This window comes from Lissotriton helveticus, chromosome 2_1, assembly GCF_964261635.1.
Source record: "Lissotriton helveticus chromosome 2_1, aLisHel1.1, whole genome shotgun sequence".
Lineage (NCBI taxonomy): Eukaryota > Metazoa > Chordata > Amphibia > Caudata > Salamandridae > Lissotriton > Lissotriton helveticus.
Genome location: NC_136059.1, coordinates 1,456,229,599 through 1,456,235,899, shown reverse-complemented (window position 1 = coordinate 1,456,235,899; position 6,301 = coordinate 1,456,229,599). Strand labels below are relative to the sequence as shown.

The 6,301-nt window shown below is 46.3% G+C and overlaps 1 long non-coding RNA gene across 1 annotated transcript in view; it reads left to right on the top strand.

Annotated features, from left to right (window-relative positions):
* The first annotated feature begins 4,621 nt into the window (after window positions 1-4,621).
* LOC144819795 (uncharacterized) overlaps window positions 4,622-6,301 on the top strand; it is a 139,856-nt gene continuing 138,176 nt past the window's right edge. The window contains exon 1 of the long non-coding RNA XR_013607569.1: window positions 4,622-4,676. This is a non-coding gene — a long non-coding RNA (uncharacterized LOC144819795). The remainder of the gene's footprint in view (window positions 4,677-6,301) is intronic.

Below are 6,301 nucleotides of genomic sequence, written 5' to 3'. Positions count from 1 at the left end.
ATAGCAGTGCTGCATAACATGTGGAGAGTCCCAGTGTCTTCCGTGGGCTGGAGGGCAGCATGGTAAAGATTCAAAGAAGGCCATCCAGTCTGTGCAACGCCAGATGAGGCACCTGAATGCAAACATGGAAAACATAGGGAAGGGCATCATTGCACTGGTTGATGAGAACAAAGAGATGACATCAAGTATGAGGGAGATGGCTTCAGGGATGCGGGAGATGGCCACAGGGATGCAGGACATGACACAATCGGTGCAGCTTCTGCGCACAAAACTGGACCAGGACAGGTCAACAAGGCGCAAGGACAGGCAGCAAGCACAGCAGCAAGCGCAGCAACACACTAAGGCAGTGAACCGCCTGGCCACAGCCACTTCCCTTTTATGCAGACGGTGCGTCAACATGCAAGAGGGACTTCCACAAAGCAGCAATGAGGTGTCCAGGGGCCTTGCAAGGGTGACGAGTGCTGTAGAGGTGCTGCTTAATGCAGTCAGCACATACTGCTGCTCTGGATGTACCTGAAAGCGAGGAAAGCACCAGTAGGAGCAGCATGACAAGCCCCCCTGTTGCTGAGCCACGGCGGAGCAGCAGGTGCCATGGGGATCCAACAGCCCACACACCCAGTGAGGACAGCCAGCCACTTTCATCTGGCATCGGTAGGCGTGGCCGTAAATGACTTATGCTGCCCACACTCCATGACCTTTAATGGGGAAGTGATCCAGGACTACCAATATTACATGGATAACATTTGTGTTGCACATGTGTGCCCTTGAGTACCTGTGTAGTGCCAATGATTAAACTACGTTGGGTACATACTCCACCTGTCTGTGTCTCTTTACTTACTCAAACGTAGTAGTTCCGCGTGATCTCTGCCCGTCTCTGTCTGCCATCTGTTGCTGGCACAACTCCTGCTGTGTTGGGTTCAGGCAGTGCATGTTCATCATCGTGGTCCTCATAGTCGCTCAATTCCACCTCTGTGCCCTTCTTTGTAGCAAGGTTGTGCAACATTGCGCAAGTTGCAATCATCTTACAGCAGATGAGTGGTGAGTACTGCCGTGCCCCTCCGCTTTTGTGGAGGCAGCGGAACCTGCTTTTTAACAGCCCAAAGGTGCACTCCACAACATTCCTAGTGGATTTGTGTGCCACATTGTATAGTCTTTGGCTCGGGGTTGAAGGGTTGAGGTAGGGTGTCAGGATGAACAAGCGGACAGCATATGCGCTATCCCCTATTTGTAAATGAGAGAGCCATTAATCACATGCACACAAACACATACATCTGCAATATCTATCAGGGTGTGTCACAGTGTTTTACCTAGCAGGTATCTTTCCCCGAGTTACCCCGCTGTCAAGCGTGTGTAGATCCCACTGTTCTGAAAGATGTAGGAGTCGTGGGTACTTCCTGCGAACTTGGCGACTATGTCTGTGATAATGTTGTTGGCATCACAGATTACCTGTACATTGATAGAGTGGGTTGACTTCCTGTTTCTGTAAATGTACTCTGTGGCAGCAGGTGGGCGTATTGGGATGTTAGTGCCATCAATACAGCCGATGACGTGTGGGAACTGTGCAATTTGATAAAAGTCAGTCTTGGTCTTGAGCAGTTCCGCGTGTGTGTTAGGGAAGCAGATGTAATGATGCATCCTCTGCATCATGGCCTCTAGGAACTTCCTGAAGAAACGGGACAAGCAGCTCTGGGACACCCCACCTACTGCAGCAATCACCCCCTGGTAACTCCCAGATGCAAGGAGGTGTAGGCTACAGAGCACCTGCACATGGGGTGGAATGACATGCGCCCTTGGGGTTGGCTGCTCCAAAAGTGGGTGAAGGTCCCTGATCAAGTCCAGGATGGTTTGGGGATGTAGCCTGTACCTTTGCAATATCTCTGGCTCAGTGAGTTGAAAGAGCGTTATCCTCTGTCTGTAGACTTGCTCCTCCCTTCTCCAGACCCTCTCTCCTGCTGCCTGTAGCCGTAGCCGCCTTGCTATCACGTAGAATGCCGCCATTCAGGTCACACTGTTGCATTTTGGGGCCTTTTTTATAGCCTGCACCTGGTTACCACCTGTTTTCAATCCATGGTAATTACCGACTCTTAAATACCGAATTTCATGAAATTCGGTATTTTAGAAGTTACCTACATCTCAAAACTCATTTTTTACCATTTCTTATTCACCGATTCGGTAAATAAGAATTTGGTAAATTCCCATTCGGTATATTCCGATTCGGTATTTCCGATTCGGTAAATTCCGAATCGATAAATTCCGATTCTGTAATTTCCGATTCGTTAAATTACCGACTCGTATTTACCGAATTGGTCTTTTTTGGGCTCCTACATCACAAAAGCCCAATATCGGTCGGTAACTGCCAAAATTCAGTATTTTCGGACATTACCGACCGGTATCTGCCTTCCTACATCTGGCCCAAAATGTCTCCGAGTCCGCCAAAGCAAAAACCCAGGTAATGTGGTGGAAGGGAGAAATTTAAAAAAAAGAGTCTGAGGGGCAGAGCGAAGTACAGAGAGCCATGATGGGAGTGGAAGAGAGTAATAAAAGAGATGGACAAAATGAGAGAGAGGGAGAGAAAGAAGGTCAGGTGAGAGAGAGAGATAGAGATGGACACCGAGAGGGACAGAGAGAGAGCAGGACGGAGGGGGCTTATAAGGGGAGCGTGCGAAGGAGGGAGAGGTGGAAGAGAGGGGGCGCGGGTAAGCCAGCACAGTTGTAAATCCGGAGACCCCTTTGTGCATAGTATTAATTAATGCAAAAGCTATGATAGTTCTTGGTTAAAAAGTTTTTATGTGTTAAATATTTTAATTATAATAATCTTATGTTGGCAGTGTCACTGTAAAGAAAATCACAAGATACTGTGTAAGTTACTGCTGAAGCCAACCACCAATGATCATACAAGACACTCAGAAGAAATGAAACGTTCGTGAGCATACAACGAATTCCTAATACTTAACACACTTGCTCAGCTGCATGGCAAAGCGAGGCCATCTTTGTATTATTGAGAAGGAAATGGATGGAAAATTAAAAAGGCAGTGCACAAATATGCTATATTCCATATTAAGGAAGGCAACTGACAATTATACAAATGTAAGGGTGAAGGGATTGGAGAGGAGGAGGCAAAGAATAGAAAGGAGCAAAAAAAACATTAGTCAGATAACGGTCTCGCTCTGTGCTGAGCGGGGCTGGGAGCTGCTCTTACCCACGGTGGACTTGCAAACCTTGCACAAGGTGTTGTCGGTGAAGCACTCCATCGGGCTGGTCTTGCCCACCCGGCAGGAGTCAATGGTTATCGCCTGCAGCTTGAAGTTAGAAGGTCACGCAGCTGCTTTCCTGCCCTGCAGGACTGACGGCCTCCCGGAGCTGGACAGCTCTGATTTGTGTAATAAAGTGATTGTGGGGTGAGGCGGGGGGAATTAAAGTGGCTCCTCTGTGCCCACTCACTGGGGCATGGCTCGGGCTTCAGGGAGCCTGCCTTGCTGATGGCAATGGTGGAGCGGGGAGATAAGTGCGGACAGCAGCTATTAAAGCGAAATTGCAAGTCCCACAATGAAACGTGAGCTGGGCTTGTCTAAAGTAATCGCCCGGGTAGTGGTGAGGTGTGGGTGCCAGCAATAAAGGACATGGACTTCCTTCCAGAAGGTAACATCCCGGAAACAACATAGCCCCAAAGCAGCAGGGGTCTCCATGTTTGTTAAACAAGCATTTGCAATGCACCGAAACCAAACACCCTCCTATCCACATTACTTCCTGTTTATGCTTGTGCAAGACTTTTGGCGCATGCGTACGATATAAGGGAGCGCGCGCATGTTAATGCACACTACTTTAAAAACAAACATTTGCAATACAATACTGCTCGCATTTACGTGAGAGGTATTGCATTACAAATGAGAGTGCTGTCATTTAAGAAGGCAAGAACGGGAGTAGAGGGGTGATGGGGGGTCGAGAAATGAGAAACTGCAGGAGGGTAGGGGGGACATAGGGCATAAAATAATGTCTCTGTAAAGGGGCCAATAGCCTCGGATGTGCACAAATTACGCCTTGGCCGTCAGGAGGAGAGGCTAATAAGTGGAAAATCAATCAGAAGGCAGCATTTAAGATTGAAACCAATGAAAAACATAGACGGAAAGTGGGCAGAGCTTCCTATACAGCCTCTCTCTACGAGACAGCGCATGCCCTGCCTAGCCGAGACCTAAAAATGAGAGATCCAGAGATCCGTTTATCACCCTAGGCGCTATAGCGATGCTTGAGTGTGAGCAGTTACCAAAAGGGTTATATGATGTTACAACGCATTCCGTTGCAACGCATGCCTTTTCCACGCATGCGTTACAACGGAATGCCTTTACCACGCATATGGGTTACCACGAAAATGCCTTTACCACGCGTAGTTTAACAACGTTTTTCGTTGTTTAACTATGCATGATATTTGCATTTTCATGATAAACCGACTGCATGGTTGAATATTCAAATCTATATATGTTTTTTTAATTATGCCTAACCTAATAAAATATCATAATTAAGAAATATACTTACATTTTCTTTCGACGGTATTCTCCTTCTTCTAACTCCTTAAGTGGTCCTTTCTCTATTTTTGATGCAGTACGTAGACGCACGTACGTAATCATGTCTGTTAGGGAGGCTCTTTCCATGAAGGACAGGCACAGAAGAGCGTGTTTAAGGTACGTTTTCTTTCAGTTTTTTTTTTAAACCCTCTCGTTTTCGATTTTTTGGGGGGGAGGCCCCCCCTTTTTTTAACCTTTAACTCACATTCCTTTACTACGTATTTCGTAGTATAGGAATGCGTGGTAAAGGTTATAGTGGTAACCACGCATGCGTTGTAAAGCATGCGTGGTTAGTGCATTCGTGGAAACGGCTTCGTTGTAGTGGCTGTTTCCCTACCAAAAGCTGCTATGGCGGCACTCAGCATACTGAAAGGGAAAAACAAACACAACCTATCTGCTGCTGTCAGAGACGCCTGGCATGACAGAACAGGGAAATGCCAAACCGCGGTCTATAGATAAAAGAGCAGCTGCAAACAATGAACAAATATAGCATTACAGAAACTGAGTGCTATTTGTATTTTCTTTGCTTTACTTACGACATAGTTTCTGGTCTTACTAGTCATGCTTGCAGCTGGTTGGCTGCAGGAGAGTGGTTATTTGAGCTGCCTTTTGTACTCCGACTATTCAGGCTGCTGTGTTTGTTACAGGAGCTGCGGACAGAGTGCACAGGTGCTCATAGTGAAAGACAACCGTATCCTCTTAGTCGGTGTTCGTATAGCTGTTTTAATTACTTATTTGCTTGCACAGTGTTTTATTACTATTTTCGTCGACGTCGTGTTGCCTTTTGAAGGCAACAATGAAGGAAGGCTATGCGCCTGAGACTAATAACAGCACAGCTGTAAGAATGGTGGTGCCTGTATGGTTTATCAATTGTGATGTCTACAAGGAGCCGAAAGTGTGATACTGGGAAAGGTGAAAATGACATTTTATAACAATGTGCAATTGCCGGACCATGTGGCAGGCGCAACTCTTTTGCTAATCTTTAAATCACTTGCAAAGAAAGTGCTGTATCAAGACTTTAGTCCTAATTTACAGTTTATATTAAATGGAGAGTCTACCGTTTATGACGAAGTACCAAATCCAAAGGGGAGACCACCTTTCCTTCACCATAGATGCAATATGGCGGAGGAAATGCCAAAGTGTCTCAGTCATTACCTCCCCATCACTGCGCTTCATTCCAGCCTTAACTATTGGGCGTTACTTACCTGCCAGCTTTCTCACAAGACATAAATATTTATTTAACTTCCATGATTCCCCATAAAGCCCCTCCCTACCCTACATCACTTCTTGCTTACATGGACGTCAATTTACCAAAATGCCAGGGGTAGCGGAAGTGACATCACACCCCCTTTGACCTCCACTTTTACTCACACAAACATACTTACATCTACACACAAAATCACACACATTCACTCTCTCACACATACACATCTCACCTGCACACAACATACATTTAAAAGCATTTTTTACTTACCTCAACTGCATGGAAGGGCATATGCCAGCTTATAGTACTCCATTTTTATTACACTGTTCGTTGATAATATATTTTATGTATTCACTTTTAGTGTAATAAATAATTTACAGAAAATAAAGAGAGTGGAGACCCAGGTGCACCTGTGTTCCTGGCACTGAATCTGCCACCTCTGTGGCCAGGGGTCGCAGCTGCAAACCCTGGTGACCCCTAAATGAAGCCCAGGCTTGCTTACCAGCTTGTTGGCGACCTACGAGAGGAGCCGCTGCAG